This window comes from Procambarus clarkii, chromosome 19 (assembly GCF_040958095.1).
Source record: "Procambarus clarkii isolate CNS0578487 chromosome 19, FALCON_Pclarkii_2.0, whole genome shotgun sequence".
Lineage (NCBI taxonomy): Eukaryota > Metazoa > Arthropoda > Malacostraca > Decapoda > Cambaridae > Procambarus > Procambarus clarkii.
In genome coordinates this window covers 1533153-1551148 of record NC_091168.1, presented here as the reverse complement: position 1 = coordinate 1551148, position 17996 = coordinate 1533153, and the positions used below count along the sequence as shown (strand labels likewise).

The 17996-nt window shown below is 43.0% G+C and overlaps 1 protein-coding gene across 2 annotated transcripts in view; it reads left to right on the top strand.

Moving 5' to 3' along the window:
* The window catches only part of LOC123749972 (3-galactosyl-N-acetylglucosaminide 4-alpha-L-fucosyltransferase FUT3-like), a 247895-nt gene that overhangs the window by 10245 nt on the left and 219654 nt on the right, over window positions 1-17996 (top strand). The window contains exon 1 of one of the 2 annotated variants that reach the window (XM_069326909.1): window positions 12404-12504. The exons of the other annotated variant lie outside the window; for it this stretch is intronic. The gene's annotated coding sequence lies outside the window, so the exon portion shown is untranslated. Of the gene's footprint in view, window positions 1-12403; window positions 12505-17996 lie in introns of those variants that run through there. 2 annotated transcript variants of the gene reach the window in all.

Genomic DNA, 17996 nt, shown 5'->3' with positions numbered 1-17996 from the left:
CCAACACAGTCTATTATGAGTCTGTGGAAAGGTTCCGCAGGCACCTGTATGGGAATCAGTGGTGCTCTGGGAATGGAGACGTTCGGTTTGCCTGCCATCTGACATGTATGACACTGTTTTACGTACTGTTTGACGTTGTTTACCATACCTGGCCAGTAGTAGTCTTGACGAATCCCATGGTAAGTCTTGTTGAAGCCGTAGTGGGAGAATGCTCCATGGGCCAGGTGTAGAATAGTGGGCCGCAGGCTGGTGGGAATCACAAGTTGTTCGGTGTTGGCCCAATCGTCCTCCTCCTTCAGTTTACTGGGTCTATATCTGCGGTAGAGCAAGTCGTTCTCTAGGAAGAACCCAGGAATACTGTCGGGTTGAGTCTCAGCCTGGAAAAACAATGGTGTTAAAGTAAGATCTTCCCTCTGCAACTTACGGAACTCCAACTTGGTCAGATGCGGGGGTAGTTTCTGAGGGTCTTGAGGGACAGCGGTAGCTGTAGAGTCAGCTGGCTGTGGACGTGCGGCTTGCGCACGGGTGGTCACGAGAACCGGAGGAGAAACTTCATCACTCTCTTGAACCTCTGCTGGAACATACTCAAGAATAGGGTTACTTGGCACAGAGTTACACACCTGGGGTTTGTCCATGACGATCAGGTTGGTCGGTTGCAGGTCTTCTGCCAAGTCGTTGCCTAGGAGAAGTTGCACTCCAGGCATGGGAAAAGGCTTTTCCCTGACGGCGACTTGGACTTCCCCGTTCACGTAGGGACAATCCAGGTGGACTCTGGCGAGAGGGTATGGAGTAGTAGCAGTGAGGTCAGTGATGAAGACTGTTTCCCCGGTGTAGACTATGTTGGGCACAGCCGACTTCAAGATGATTGATTGTAGAGCCGCTGTGTCCCTCAAGATCTTCAATTTGAAACGTCCCTCCGGATTTGAACCGTTGGCAGAGACAGTTCCAGTATACAGGTGGTTACTGAAAAGAGAAAGATCATTAACATCAACACCAACATTCATCACAGGCTTACCGGACTTAGGAGGAGTTGGTTTGGGTCGTTGTTGGTCAGTGGTTCCCTTGTATTGAGACTTACCACACTTGTCTATGGTATGTCCATAGAGTCTACAATATTTGCAGTACAGTTGTGAACCAGCTTGATCGGGGCTCACCTTCTCGTAACTGTACCACGACTTCTTACTGGAGGATGGTTCAGGTGTCAGCCGGTGGATGAGGCTGTAAGTGTCAGCCGACTTAGCACACTTCAGGTAGTCGGTTTCTTCTTTATCTGCTAAGTAGAGGCGGACAGGAGGCGGCACACGTCTCAAGAATTCTTCAACAAGCATCAGGTTGACGAGTTCTGTAAAAGTAGAGACATGTGCTGCTTCCAGCCATTTCATGAAATACCTCCGTTTCGTGTTAGCAAACTCGAGGAAGGTAGTGGTACTTGCCTTCAGGTGGTCACGGAATTTCCTTCTATAACTTTCGGTGGAAAGTAGGTAGGCGTCTAACACTGCTTGTTTCAGAGTGTAGTAGTCATTCTCAGACGCCAAAGTACTGAGTGTGACTGCAGCTCTACCTGTAAGATGGACTCTGAGAAGTGTGGCCCATTGGTCGACAGGCCAACTGAGTTGATTAGCAAGGGTTTCAAAGGTGGTAAAGAACACATCAACTTCTGCTTCTACAAAGGATGGCATTAACTTACTTGCATGTGATATATTAAAACTGACGGGAAGATTGGCAGTAGCTTGTTGGCGTTGAGTGAAGTGTGAAGTTTCCAAGGCGATTTCACGTTGACGACACTCTAGAGCCAGAGTTGCTTGTTGCTTGTCATGTTCGCGTTGTATTTCCAACTCGCGTTGTTTGGTTTCAAGCTGTAAGCGTTCCCGCTCCTGGAGTGTTTCAAGCTGTACTCGTTCACGTTCACGGAGCATTGCAAACTCACGTTCCTTGAGGGCGATCTCTTCCCTCCTCAAGGCAGCTTCGCGTTCTTGTTCTTCCCTTCTTATGGCAGCTGCTCGTTCTTGTTGTTCGAGGGCTTCCCTTTGCTGTTCACGTTCAATCTTAGCCAGCTCTAGTTTGAGTTTCAGCGTTGCCAAATCAGTTTTATCTGCAATATAGTAAGTTTCATGAGTTTCAGAGTCTATCTTACCTTGCTCTAAATAGTAATCCAGCAACAGGTTGTGTAGGTCATTTTTGTTGGCTTGGTAGGGAACTTCTAGTTGATACTCATGTGCAAGAGTTTGTAGTTCAGTCCTCTTGGCACGACTTAAAGTCCCTATTTCACCTGCTGGATTTGCACGGAAAGTTTGGAGACGAAACATGGTGAAATTAGCAAATAAAGGTACACGAATGTTCAATAATGAAATGTCAGAAACAGGACAACGTGGCAACTGGTACCTATCCTGTGTGATCTTTAACAATTAACGTTAAGTGAAAGATATTAAATGATTACATTAAATCAAGGGCGCAGGAAATCTTGTACCCGGTACTCATGTAAGAGAATAAGGGCAAGAAAATCCTACTAACAAATGAAACAAAGTTTCGAAAACAAATGAAACAGTTAAATGCTTCAAAAGTAAAATTGGTAGTCCAAGGATGTAGGCATACCTTGCCAAGTCTCTATAGGACATAAAGCAAGTTTTTCCCACTGAATTTAATATGATACTTACAGAATTAGCGAACTTTTGTGCTCTGAAAAAATAAGCTAATTCCCTACCGTTGTATGTATCATCATCTCTGACTGACGTGTAGGGGTGCGAGGTGTCAACTGGTGACGAGAACTGCTGCTGAGGTCCCAATTCAGCAACTAAAGTTCGAGCTAGAGGAACTATGGCCCTCTTTGTCCTCCTACAGTCAGATTGCAGAAGATTGGGTACTCTTGACCCGGGGCAGACCACAGTACCAGGGTACCAATATGATGATCTGTCAGAATGAGAAATATTCAAGGGACATAGATGGTAAATACGAGTAATAACAAGGAGGGAGAGATGACCAATTAAGAGTATGACTGCGGCCTACAGTCACCACGTAATCCAAAGTTGTCTCACCTTCACTAATGTTACTCTCGTAATGCACAATACACCGCACCTTATAAAAAATGAAATTGAATGAAAAATAGTAAAGCTAAGTTAACAAAGTTAAATACGCTTACCATAAATTACCACTTGGCACCAGTACCTGAGTGAAACTCCCGGACAGGCCCCCATATAACTTGTGACGGTAACGCGTTGGTGTTCGGCTGTTTAAGGCTAGGGGTATGGCCTCGTCACATAGTTATAAAAAAAAATAGAAAAACTGGAACTTCGTCTGTGGTAAGGTAAGGAGAAGACACACAAAACACAAGTAAACTTTAACAATGAAATTTTAATTACGTTAAATAAATCAAAACATGAAAATAATGCACAAACAAATTCTTATAATAAAATCAATCAAAATAATAAGAATACTTAAATGACACAATGAAAGTTACGTTAAGGCAAAATAACAAGAAGTGCAACACAAAAGTTAAGTGGGAGGTGCTGGAATATTGGCTTAAAGCCACCACCTCTCTCAGTACACGCTAACGTCTAGCTGGGAGGAGTGCTGGCTACGAAAGCACGGAACATTCTGAGGACTGATGTTGGGGCGACCCCAGACATCAGGTAGTATTGGGGGGCGAGGCAGGTGCAGCCAGACCGGCGACCAATCAGCGGAGCCGTAGCGATCAACGGGTAGTTTGGTGGTTGGAGTTCGAACAGGTGGCTGGTTGCATACGTTTCTGCTCACCCTGGCAAGCCTTGCTGGTGCTGGTGTTGTTGTCGTTGTTGGACATTTCTTCCATAGTCTTTTTATATAATTGTGAAGACGTAATTTTGGAGGGAAGAGCAGGCTCAATCTCTTGAAGGAGATTATCGTCACAATATATATATACATATATATATATATATATATATATATATATATATATATATATATATATATATATATATATGTATATATGTATATATATATATATATATATATATATATATACATATATATATATATATATATATATATATATATATATATATATATATATATATATATATATATATATATATATATATAAGTCTATGCTTGTGTATTGAATAATCATTCATGTGTGCAGTGATTAATTGTGTTATCGCCCATGAAAGGAATTACTGAGAACTCCAGTGATATATACTTGCACACATTATCATTAAATGAAGGGCAGTGTGATATACCACGATAGTGAGTTATCGTGTCCATTTTTATAGAAATGCTTGATTGAGCTCAAGATCAGTGCAGCGAAGTATTTACGTGCTATTGTCGCAAATATTGTGTGTTCGAACTTCTAGTGATCTTTGAGAACTTAAAGAAACTGGCGCGTCACGCCACAAGCAAACAGATAAAGTAACATTCGCGCGGTGGTAGTCGCCCAGCTGATTTTGACATTGACGTGAGGGGGAGCGTTGCCGGCTTGGCGAGTTCATGATTATATGTGGGAACGAGCGACTTCCGCCTGAAACAGCTGTTTGCTTATTGATATAATCTTGTGATGTCTTTGCATGATTTTTAAGTAAAATACAAAGTACATTGGTGTTTATATCATCCCCTCCATATTTCTTGTGGCTATATAATACCTGAAAGCAGATAGTGATAGAAGTAAATACCTGCCTGATATCAGACTTATTTAGTGTGCTCTTGCCACTGTTACCACAATTCAACAAAACCACTGACGTGTTACTGGACACCGGAAACACCAGTTGGCGACCTTGCGGTTAGTAGTAGAGCCCTGTGCCAGGGCGGGCACACAAGCTGTAAAGAGTACAAGCTGTGTTCTCACTCATTCTCGATCAGAGGCCGGTTGGGATTGACTGGGATACTCTCCTGGCGTACAGTGGCGCTGCGAGGATTAGAGTGAAGACCCGCAGGGCTACGGTGAGTGACCTTGAGTATACTGTTACTCGCCCCTCTCTTAATGAGGTGAAACCTGACATTGGCAACCTCGCCAGGATTAAGTACTTATACTGTCGCTCACCAATAAACCCCGACAACAGTAACCACTGGAAGGGAAAGGTATTACGGACGGGTGGACAGTAACCACAGGGAAGTAGGATCTATCACAGGTACTGACATTCATCACATCAGTACCTGTGTTCCATTCCACGTCCAGAACTTTTAATTGATTAGGCACCTGATAACCCGGAAATTCTTTCTCGATTATCTGGCTTAATGATTTATTGTTTGAGGCATATGATTGTAGAGGCATATTGGCTCCTAATAGCTCACGGTTAGCCTCATGGTAAATTTCTACCAATTTGGATTTGTCATTTGTAGTTCCCTGGAAATTATCGACATACAAGTTGTCACTGATCTCTGTTTTATAAGGGCTATTTTGACTTCCTCAAATGTGTATCTAATGTGGCTTGAAGTAGAAACGGGGAAGAAGTCACTCTGAATAGCACAGAGGCAAACCGGTAGGTTATGACGTCACTGTCAGGATCCAGTGAGTCCTTAATCCTGAGAAATTTGGTGTAATTATGATCCTCTTCTTGAAAGCCTACTCTAAAGAAAGCTTTACTGATATCAGCAGTATAAGCAAAAATACCAGTGCGGAATCGTAATAGTACATCATGTAGCCTTTGTGTTAGGCTAGGACCCGTTTGGAGACATTCATTCAAGGACACGCTGTTTGCCTTCACTTTGGCACTACCGTTGAAGACAATACGTATTGGCGTTATCAATGAATCTTTCACCACAGCGTGATGGGGTAAATAGTGACCTATTTTTCGGTCATCATTATCAACGACTTCGATAAATTTACTATTGAGTTTTTGTTGAATTAATTGACGATACATGTTCAATTTGTCTGGCTGTTTCTTCAGTCGTATTAACTGAGACTGTAATTGAGAGGCTGCCATGAAATAATTAACTGGAAGTTGTGGATGATTTAAGTTCCATGGCAGTCTCACCCAGTATTGTTTGTCCTTATAGACAACTGTGACCAGATATTGCTGACAGTCCACATATCATCAGGGCTTGGTTGTTCAGGGACAATACCAAAAGTGACTAAATCCCACAAACGATGTACAGGTGGATCAGACTCATTATCTTCAGATATTTCTCTGAAATGTAGGGGTGACTGTTCCAAGCCTAGTCACGCCACTATTGTATTGTTAGATTGTTGGTTGGTTGACGCTGGGTTTTGTTGGAAGAGCACCGGTCCAGTAAGCAATTTGCCTCCAGCAGATGACAACAAATTCATTCCATGTTGTCTGGTGCATCCCGTTATAAATTTATAATAATGGTCAGCGCCTATAAGTATACCAACATCAGTGAGGCAGTCAGAATTTATTTAGTAATCTGCTAACCTCATGTGGTTTCGTTTGAGATATCTCGCAGTGCGAGCTAGTCCTGTGACCTGCAGGTCTGAAGGAAGTTTATCTACTACTAATGCTTGTATTGGACTAGTGGAAGATCCAAGTCTCACTAACACCTTGACTACTTGGTATTCACGAGGCCCACTATTAGTCAAGAACCCAGAAATATTCAGTCTCACACTTTTGACAGGTTTTAATTTTAACTGCTCGACTAACTGTTGTGTGATGAAGGTTTTCTGTGACCCTTGTGTAATTTCATTCAAGGTCAGAAAGGTTTTATTGTACATAGTACACAATTTATCTATAGTTTCTCTTGGTAATTTGCGCCTTACAACTAATTTTGTCATCCATTCAGCAGTCTGAATTTGGACTTTAAGGCTTAAGGCCTTGAGTAAAGATTCTAACTCTAGTCTGAAAGTTTGGAGAGAATCTGTAAAATTATTAGCAGATGGTAAATCCAGCAATTTTTGAACTAAGATAGTAATAGTTCTTTCCTTGTTATCGTAGTTGTTCTTGAGCAATTGCACAGCTAGGTCGTAACCATCACTGGTCAGTGTTATGTTAGAGATTACCTTCAAGGCTTCATTTCGTAACAATGATAAGTAAATAAGTATTTACAATGATTGGTAAATAAGTGAACTTGGTTGTTTGAGGGATGTTAGTTTTAGAGTCTACTGCATCCACGAATTTACTCCAGAAATTATCCCAACTCTCATTCTCGTTACCAGAGAATATGGGTATATTGATCTGAGGTAATTTGACATCAGGATCTGGATGTGCAGTAGAGGCTGTTGTTAATTTGTTTTTAGCAATTTGCCTTTTAAAGGGTTGAAGCTTAACCCGTACATCATCTTCATACTGGGCTAAATCATTTACAATATCCTCAAGTTCAGTTTCACCTATTGAAGTTTTGTAAAGTTCTGTCAAATACAGATTCATATGTTGCTTAATATGCGCGAATTTGTCTGCAACAACTTGAAGTAAATCTTCTAATTCAAGGTAGTCAATAGGTGACTGTTGTGACAGATTTTGACCCTTGGTAATCTGTCGGGTCAAATGACCTTTCAGACCGATAAGGGTCCTTTTCATTTTGTCAGCCGTTTCCATCTTGCTGGGTAAGGGCTGGTCTAACAGTAAATAGTTGTTACTGATGTAAATGGGACATTGACTCATTCAATGGAGTTCAATATCAATATAATAGCCTAATGTATTTGAATAGACTATACTACCTCGTTCAGAGGTTAATTTACCTACCTAACAATAAGTAGCTAAGGATTTTGAGCAGTGCTTGAACTTCACCATTAACTTTCTTCCGGCTAGCTCATCTTTATTACCATTAGATGTAATGGTGATCATTCAGCAGCACTCAAAATGCATACACACACAAATAATGAGTACACAAATAATTAATATGGATATACTCCAATCAGAGTTACTATAAAGTTGAATCCCACCCTTGATAGGGTCAGCACAAGAATGAATAATGTATGCACTACATTATTCATTCTTGTGAATAATGTAGTCAATACATGACTAGTCCAAGACTAGTTGTAAGAATTTCTACCTAAGAAGCTACGAATTTATTTAGTCTGCATTTGTGCCAAATTCAGCACAATCACTGCCTAAATTCCTACCCAATAAAGGTTGGCATAGATTAATTTGTGGTGCACTAATGTGAATATATAGTTGTGCTGTGTTTTGGGTTTTTTTAGATTTTATAGTTTATATAAAGGTGCACTTGCACACACAGGTGAAAATACAATTATGTACAATTAATTTGGCTTGCCAGCCACAGCCTTTTATGGTGCTTGATTGTGTTGATCAATTTGTCAACTACATGTGACCTAGATTCACCTGACAGGTGTACACCATCTCTTGCCAGGTTTTGCCTGTATGGTCTGGCTGTAAATTGAATGTAAGTGGCATCCAATCGTACTCTCTTCCTCAGCCTAAAGTTTATATATTTGGCAGCTCTTTGGTAATATTCTGGACTCACTCCCCAACGATTATTATTGCTCAGTTGGCGAGGTACCACCAATGTGAACACTACTGACACTGCTAACAATTTTAAATGAGGAAATTATTGTTTTAAGGTGATTAATTACCTCAGCTGGGTGTCGAGTAGGATGGATGTCATTACCACCTAAATAAATAATAGTTAGATGGTGATGCCACTCTAACGCAGATGTTAATGTGGAATTATTATAGAAGTTATGAGCTGTTGCTCCTGGTGACCTGAAGATTCTTACCTCAGTGTGAGGTATAGGTCTGAGTGTTGTGGGCAATTGACTGTGTCCCACGAGTGCTACTTTATACATAAGGTATAAGCAGCAAATAAATTGGTGCGAATTAGGCTAACCTATGTGGTACACTGCCGGTAGCCACAATTAATAAAATGTGGTTAGTCTAGACTACTTCACACGGTATTTAGTTATGACTAATTACTAATGTTAATTGGTATGTATCCGGTTCGAAGGACCATAATGTAGGGCATAATCTGGGGCTTGACTCATATATTCAATTAATTGACTATTGTATTTAAATTAATCGAAGGACCACCCACTTTTGAGAAAAGAGGGAAAACGAATAAAAGTGATCATTAGAATAACACTAGAGAACCTGTGTCTATAGATACTAATTAAATGAATAATCACTTGAAAATAATGAATAGACTGTATTATTAATTAATTAAAGTCAAAGCCTCAAATATCAACATTGGGGGGGGGGGGTATTTCTAGAAGTTCATATATATCTAGGAACCAGTGTGGTTCGTCACTAGTTCATTGTTGAGTTAGTAACATATTAAATCTAAACTACAATAGATTCAAAGATATGATAACTCAAATTATGAATATTAAAGATTATGAATTACTGACCAACAGTCAAAGCAAACACATTGATTACCAAATCATCATTTCTGGCAATAATTTATTCAATGTAAAGATCCTATATGAATTATACGGAAATCAGTAATAATATTAGATAAATTTGTACGAAATAAATGTCTTATCTGTAAGACGATTTCTGTAATGCCATTTCGTCATTCGTCCTCGTGGCCACAGGATCCCAATAAAGAAAGAACCCGAGGTGAATATCACGAATGATGAGAAACAACTTGTCGACTCCTCGTATACACGCTGAAATGAGAGAAATTTAAGTAGCATTTGATTAGGCTATGATTTATTTCAAATATTCATGAAAACGGAGAAATTGTTGCAATTCAACTAACGTTGTGTATTAGGTATCCATGCTGTATAACGACAGACTACCCACAAATATACAATCTAGGATGATGCATCAAACGAGAATGGTATGCTTAACATGAGCGTATCAAATACTAAGGTCTGCCGAAACCGCGTCAGCCAGTCCCAGACGTCCACTGCTGTGTATGCGTAATTACGGGTCGTGGCTTCAATTGTTGACGCGTTATTAACTGGCTGGGCACTATAGAACACGTGAATAGGTAATTGTTGACTATTAAACGGGTATCAGTGTAATTCTTGTCGATAAAAACTCCCCAGTCACTACTACGTGTCTCGCCACTCTTCACGCCAGGGATGCCTCGTGTACAATGGCGTCTCCGCCTTCCCTCAACCCATCTCTCGCATTCACCACAGAAATTATTAATCACGGATAATTCCTTTCCGCGTAATTATGGATGTAATACATTAATGAGAACTGGGTTGCAATTATAGGGACTTAAATATTATCATATTCTCGTTTTAATGGTGTTAAACAAGAAATGGAGAAGTTTTTTGCTCTCCATAGCATTCGTAAGTAACAGATAAAACTGCTACTTGATAACAATTTCAGTTAATAACTCTCGGTTTTAGATTATCGGGAGTCATATTATCCGTAGGTAATTATTACACAGAATACTGATAATTTTAGAGAACCACATTCAATTCTCTAACACATTGGTAATAAACGTGTCTATCTAGACATTATCTGACGCAATTTTGCTACTCGATTTTATAAGAATTCTAGCACTAATACGCAGATGAAATGGTTTAATTTATGTTTACACTACCGTTAGTGAAATTAATAACTACTGTAATTAGTATATAATGATGATGATGTATTATAATACAATAGTAGTTTATTAGTGTTGGAAATTTCCAACAACAGGGAAGGGGGAGGTACCACGGGAGGGTGGACAGTAAGCACAGGGAAGGTATCATGGGAGGGTGGACAGTAACCACAGGGAAGGTAACACGGGAGGGTGGACAGTAACCACAGGGAAGGGATAGGTATCACGGGAGGGTGGACAGTAAGCACAGGGAAGGTATCATGGGAGGGTGGACAGTAACCACAGGGAAGGTAACACGGGAGGGTGGACAGTAACCACAGGGAAGGGATAGGTATCACGGTAGGGTGGACAATAACGACAGGGAAGGGGGAGGTATCACGGGAGGATGGACAGTAACCACAGGGAAGGTATCACGGGAGGGTGGACAGTAACCACAGGGAAGGTATCACAGGAGGGTGGACAGTAAACACAGGGACGGTATCACTGGAGGGTGGACAGTAACCACAGGGAAGGGGGACATATCATGACACGGTTGACAGTAACCACAGTGACGTGGAAGGTATCATGAGAGGGCGGACAGTAACCACAGGGAAGGGGAAGGTATCTCGGGAGGGTGAACAGCTACCACAGAGATGGGGAAGTATCATGGGAGGGTGGACAGTAACCACAGGGAAGGAATCACGGGAGGGTGGACAGTAACCACGTGGAAGGGGAAGGTATCACGGGAGCGTGGACAGTAACCACAGGGAAATAGAAGGTATCACGGGAGGGTGGACAGTAATCACAGGGAAGGTATCACGGGAGTCCAGAGATCCCATTACAATGGTTGTACTCTTCAAATCTCTTGTGTTGTCCCGTCTTGAGTACTGCTCAGTACTCACTTCCCCCATCAGAGCAGGAGAGATTGCTGAAATTGAGGGAATACAGAGAACATATACGGCACGCATAGACGAGATAAAGCACCTAAATTATTGGGTTCGTCTCAAAGCTCTCCAAATGTACTCACTAGAAAGGAAACGAGAGAGATACCAAATAATTTACACATGGAAAATACTGGAGGGACAAGTCCCAAATCTCCACAGTAAAATAACAACGTACTGGAGTGAACGACATGGAAGAAATTGTAGAATAGAACCAGTGAAGAGCAGAGGTGCCATGGGCACAATCAGATAACACTGTATGAACATCAGAGGTCCACGGTTATTCAACGTCCTACCAGCGAGCATCAGAAATATTACAGGAACAACCGTGGACATTTTAAAGAGGAAACTAGATTGTTTCCTTCAAAGAGTGCTGGACCAACTGGGCTGTGGTGGGTATTAAAGGTTCCATGGGAGGGTGGACAGTAACCACAGGGAAGGTTCCACGGGAGGGTGGACAGTAACCACAGGGAAGGTTCCATGGGAGGGTGGACAGTAACCACAGGGAAGGTTCCACGGGAGGGTGGACAGTAACCACAGGGATGGGGGAGGTATCACGGGAGGGTGGACAGTAACCACAGGGAAGGGGAAGGTTTCACGAGAGGGTGGACAGTAACCACAGGAAAGGGGAAGGTATCACGGAAGGGTGGACAGTATCCACAGGGAAGGGGAAGGAATCACGGGAGGGCGGACAGTAACCATAGGGAAGGGATAGGTTTCACGGGATGGTGGACAGTAACCACAGGGAAGGTATCACGGGAAGGTGGACAGTAACCACATGAAAGGGGAAAGTATCACGGGAGGGTGGACAGTAACCACAGAGGAAGGTATGACGGAAGGGCTGTTACCCTTGGAGCGGCCTGCGGGCCGCTCCAAGCAAAAGCCTGGTTGACCAAACTCTCACAAGTCAAGTCTGGCCCCAGGCTGGGCTTGGGGAGTAGAACAACTCCCAGAACCCCATCAACCAGGTATCAACCAGGTATCAACCAGGGAGGGTGGACAGTAACCAGAGGGAAGGGGGAGGTATCACGGGAGGGTGGACAGTAACCACGGGGAAGGGGGAGGTATCACGGGAGTGTGGGCAGGAAACAGGTGTCAGTCGAGATCTTCCCTTAGTGAGCGGTGGATGGTGCGGGCGAGGCCGGCCACGCTTGAAGTGTTCACTCACACTTACCGGGTGTGCTTCTCTCTCCTGCTTCTCCTGGTAAGCTTCTGTGGAAAGTCTAGAAAGACTACTGCTTCTCTTTATTTATATTATATTTCCTGCTAACCTAAAGGTAATTAGGAAAGAAAAGAAATTTCAAGAGATGTTTAAGGTTTAATATTTACAGTGTAATTAAGCACTTTGTATATATTACTGTGTAGTTATTAGATAACGTGCTTTTTGTTTTTTTATGAATATAATTGTAGAGGAGGGCATTTATTGCTTCTGTTGGTTGTGATGGAGGAGTGTTATTATAACTATTGTTCTGGTAGAGGGTGGTGCTATTATCGTGACTGGTAGTTGTGATGGGGGGTGCTGCTATTGACACTGGTAGTTATGATTGGGGAGTGCTACTTGTAGTTGTTATGGGGGGAGTGCTACTATTGCTACTGGTAGTTGTGATGAGGGGGTGCTGCTATTGCTACTGGTAGTTGTGGTAGGGGGTGCAACTATTGTTTCTGGTAATTATGAAGGGGGTGTGCTAGTGGTAGTTGTGATGAAGGAGTGCTACTGGTAGTTGTGATGAGGGAGTGCTGCTATTGCTACTAGTAGTTATGGTTCTACAGGTAACACTTGTGGTTCTGTGATACTGTTGCTGCTGGTTGTTGTGATTGTGGGTGGTACTATTCCTACTAGTAGTTGTGATATGGGAGTGCCACTATTGCTATTAGTATTATGATTGCGAAATGCTATTGTTGCTACTGGTAGTTCTGTAGAGGGTGTGCTACTGGTAGTTGTGATGTGGGTGTGCTACTGGTAGTTGTGTAGAGGGTGTGCTACTGGTAGTTGTGATGTGGGTGTGCTACTGGTAGTTGTGATGTGGGTGTGCTACTGGTAGTTGTGATGTGGGTGTGCTACTGGTAGTTGTGATGTGGGTGTGCTACTGGTAGTTGTGTAGAGGGTGTGCTACTGGTAGTTGTGATGTGGGTGTGCTACTGGTAGTTGTGATGTGGGTGTGCTACTGGTAGTTGTGATGTGGGTGTGCTACTGGTAGTTGTGTAGAGGGTGTGCTACTGGTAGTTGTGATATGGGTGTGCTAATGGTAGTTGTGTAGAATGTGTGCTACTGGTAGTTGTGTAGAGGGTGTGCTACTGGTAGTTGTGATGTGGGTGTGCTACTGGTAGTTGTGATTGGGGTGTGATACTGGTAGTTGTGTAGAGGGTGTGCTACTGGTAGTTGTGATGTGGGTGTGCTACTGGTAGTTGTGATGTGGGTGTGCTAATGGTAGTTGTGTAGAATGTGTACTACTGGTAGTTGTGTAGAGGGTGTGCTACTGGTAGTTGTGTAGAGGGTGTGCTACTGGTAGTTGTGTAGAGGGTGTGCTACTGGTAGTTGTGATGTGGGTGTGGTACTGGTAGAGGGTGTGCCACTGGTAGTTGTTATGTCGGTGTGCTACTGGTAGTTGTGTAAAGGGTGTGTTACTGGTAGTTGTGATGTGGGTGTGATACTGGTAGTTGTGATGTGGGTGTGCTACTGGTAGTTGTGATGTGGGTGTGCTACTGGTAGTTGTGTAGAGGGTGTGCTACTGGTAGTTGTGATGTGGGTGTGATACTGGTAGTTGTGATGTGGGTGTGATACTGGTAGTTGTGATGTGAGTGTGCTACTGGTAGTTGTGTAGAGGGTGTGCTACTGGTAGTTGTGTAGAGGGTGTGCTACTGGTAGTTGTGATAGGGTGTGCTACTGGTAGTTGTGTAGAGGGTGTGCCACTGGTAGTTGTGTAGAGGGTGTGCTACTGGTAGTTGTGATGTGGGTGTGGTAATGGTAGTTGTGTAGAGGGTGTGCTACTGGTAGTTGTGATGTGGGTGTGATACTGGTAGTTGTGATGTGGGTGTGCTACTGGTAGTTGTGATGTGGGTGTGCTACTGGTAGTTGTGTAGAGGGTGTGCTACTGGTAGTTGTGATGTGGGTGTGATACTGGTAGTTGTGATGTGGGTGTGATACTGGTAGTTGTGATGTGGGTGTGTTACTGGTAGTTGTGTAGAGGGTGTGCTACTGGTAGTTGTGTAGAGGGTGTGCTACTGGTAGTTGTGTAGAGGTTGTGCTACTGGTAGTTGTGTAGAGGGTGTGCTACTGGTAGTTGTGATGTGGGTGTGGTACTGCTAGTTGTGATGAGGGTGTGCTACTGGTAGTTGTTATGTGGGTGTGCTACTGGTAGTTGTGATGTGGGTGTGCTACTGGTAGTTGTGATGTGGGTGTGCTACTGGTAGTTGTGATGTGGGTGTGATACTGGTAGTTGTGATGTGGGTGTGCTACTGGTAGTTGTGATGTGGGTGTGCTACTGGTAGTTGTGATTGGGGTGTGATACTGGTAGTTGTGTAGAGGGTGTGCTACTGGTAGTTGTGATGTGGGTGTGCTACTGGTAGTTGTGATGTGGGTGTGCTAATGGTAGTTGTGTAGAATGTGTGCTACTGGTAGTTGTGTAGAGGGTGTGCTACTGGTAGTTGTGTAGAGGGTGTGCTACTGGTAGTTGTGTAGAGGGTGTGCTACTGGTAGTTGTGATGTGGGTGTGGTACTGGTAGAGGCTGTGCCACTGGTAGTTGTGATGTCGGTGTGCTACTGGTAGTTGTGTAAAGGGTGTGTTACTGGTAGTTGTGATGTGGGTGTGATACTGGTAGTTGTGATGTGGGTGTGCTACTGGTAGTTGTGATGTGGGTGTGCTACTGGTAGTTGTGTAGAGGGTGTGCTACTGGTAGTTGTGATGTGGGTGTGATACTGGTAGTTGTGATGTGGGTGTGATACTGGTAGTTGTGATGTGAGTGTGCTACTGGTAGTTGTGTAGAGGGTGTGCTACTGGTAGTTGTGTAGAGGGTGTGCTACTGGTAGTTGTGATAGGGTGTGCTACTGGTAGTTGTGTAGAGGGTGTGCCACTGGTAGTTGTGTAGAGGGTGTGCTACTGGTAGTTGTGATGTGGGTGTGGTAATGGTAGTTGTGTAGAGGGTGTGCTACTGGTAGTTGTGATGTGGGTGTGATACTGGTAGTTGTGATGTGGGTGTGCTACTGGTAGTTGTGATGTGGGTGTGCTACTGGTAGTTGTGTAGAGGGTGTGCTACTGGGAGTTGTGATGTGGGTGTGATACTGGTAGTTGTGATGTGGGTGTGATACTGGTAGTTGTGATGTGGGTGTGTTACTGGTAGTTGTGTAGAGGGTGTGCTACTGGTAGTTGTGTAGAGGGTGTGCTACTGGTAGTTGTGTAGAGGTTGTGCTACTGGTAGTTGTGTAGAGGGTGTGCTACTGGTAGTTGTGATGTGGGTGTGGTACTGCTAGTTGTGATGAGGGTGTGCTACTGGTAGTTGTTATGTGGGTGTGCTACTGGTAGTTGTGATGTGGGTGTGCTACTGGTAGTTGTGATGTGGGTGTGCTACTGGTAGTTGTGATGTGGGAGTGCTACTGGTAGTTGTATAGAGGGTGTGCTACTGGTAGTTGTGATGTGGGTGTGCTACTGGTAGTTGTGATGTGGGTGTGCTACTGGTAGTTGTGATGTGGGTGTGCTACTGGTAGTTGTGATAGGGGTGTGCTGCTGGTAGTTGTGATAGGGTGTGCTACTGGTAGTTGTGATGTGGGTGTGCTTCTGTTAGTTGTGATGTGGGTGTGGTACTGGTAGTTGTGATAGGGTGTGCTACTGGTTGTTGTGATGTGGGTGTGCTACAGGTAGTTGTGTAGAGGGTGTGCTACTAGTAGTTGTGTAGAGGGTGCTACTGGTAGTTGTGTAGAGGGTGTGCTACTGGTAGTTGTGATAGGGGTGTGCTATTGGTAGTTGTGATTTGGGGGGGTGCTACTAGTAGTTGTGATAGGGGTGTGCTACTGGTATTTGTGTAGAGGGTGCTACTGGTAGTTGTGTAGAGGGTGTGCTACTATTGCTACTGGTAGTTGTGATGGGGGAGTGCAATTAATGCTACTTGTAGTTGTGGTTCTACAAGTAATAGTTGTGGTTCTCCGGTCCCGACCACAGCGGTCTCCGGGTTTGGAGTCCCTGTGCCGTCTTTCACCAACCTCGAGGTCAACTCCGGAGGTCACAGTTCCCGCGACGGCACTGGAACCAATCGTATTGACGTTTGCCTTTCCATTGGAGACTTTCGGCGGCGTGGAGACTTGCTGCTTGGGTGACAGCTTTTCCCCTTTATCAACCTACCCTGGCTTTGCGACCTGGAGAGGCCACTCCAGACCGACAATCACAGCACAACTCCATAGTCTCCTGAGACTGATGGATGCCTACTAGTTTTGATGGGGGAGCGCTGTTCTTTCTTCTGGTAGTTGAGATAGGGGGAGTGCTACCATTAGTTTTGATACGGGTTTTGTTACTATTATTACTGTTAGTTGTGATGAGGGCGTGCTATTGTTGCTAATGGTAGTTATGACTCTACATAAGCTATTACCTCTTCTTCAATAGCACTCCCTCTCACACATGTGCGTGCTTATGTGTGTGGGTAAATAAACACTCAGGAAGGGTTAATCAGGTTGACTCTACCACAGGTGTTGTTGACTCTTCCACAGGTGTTGTTGACTCTCCCACAGGTGTTTTTGACTAAGGAAGGTTGTCGTATGCCCCCCCCCCCCCCCGCTCTCACTGCCGCCCACACCCCCTCCCCCACAGCTCCCCCTTGTCCATATCTTCCCTTACACCCTCTCTGTTCCCCCACATCTCATACCCTCATTTTCTCCTCCTTTCACTTAATTTCTGAGAAATTTACCACAAATAATAATAATACCTAATGATTTAATAAGCCTTCTTTACATTCATGCTCAGAGGCCCCGGGGGGTAGAAATATTACAAGCATATTCTTACATGTTCTCCGTACATCTCGTTATGCGTTCTTACTTGTTTCTTCCGCATTTTGCATATTCTTATACGTTCTCTTCACTTCTTGTTACGCATTCTCCATGTTCTTAAATGCACTCTAAATGTTCTTTCCACATTTGTATGTTCTCGCCATGTTCTCCTAATTTTCACAGCATGTTCTTTGCACACTTCATATGTTCTCTCCATATTCTCAAAATGTTCTTATATGGTCTCTGCACAACTTTGTACACGTTATTTATGTTCTCTTTACGTTATTCACGTCTTTGCATGTTCTCTGTTTTCATTTCATATTCTAACATGTTCTCTGTTTGTTTCTTTAAACCAGATGTACTATTACATCTTTGGACAATAACTAGTTCTTTGATACATACTATCAACCACATTACTATTTCTCAACAAATTATTTATTTGCCAATTTATTTAATTACAAATTGTTCAGTCATTTACTAATTATCTTATTTACTTACAGATTTTATCGGCAAAACTTTTGCTCATTTATATAAATATTTGTAAAATTCTCACTGCATTTCTCTTTATCAACTTAATATCTCTTACTAATACTGTTTTTAAACAAAACTACGTTTCATGCAGTAATAAATTTAGTATGACGCACTTTTCATGTCTCATCTTAAATAAGGATTCACTGCACTAACAATCCAGTATAACCAGTCCAGTATAACTTTCTTCAAAATAT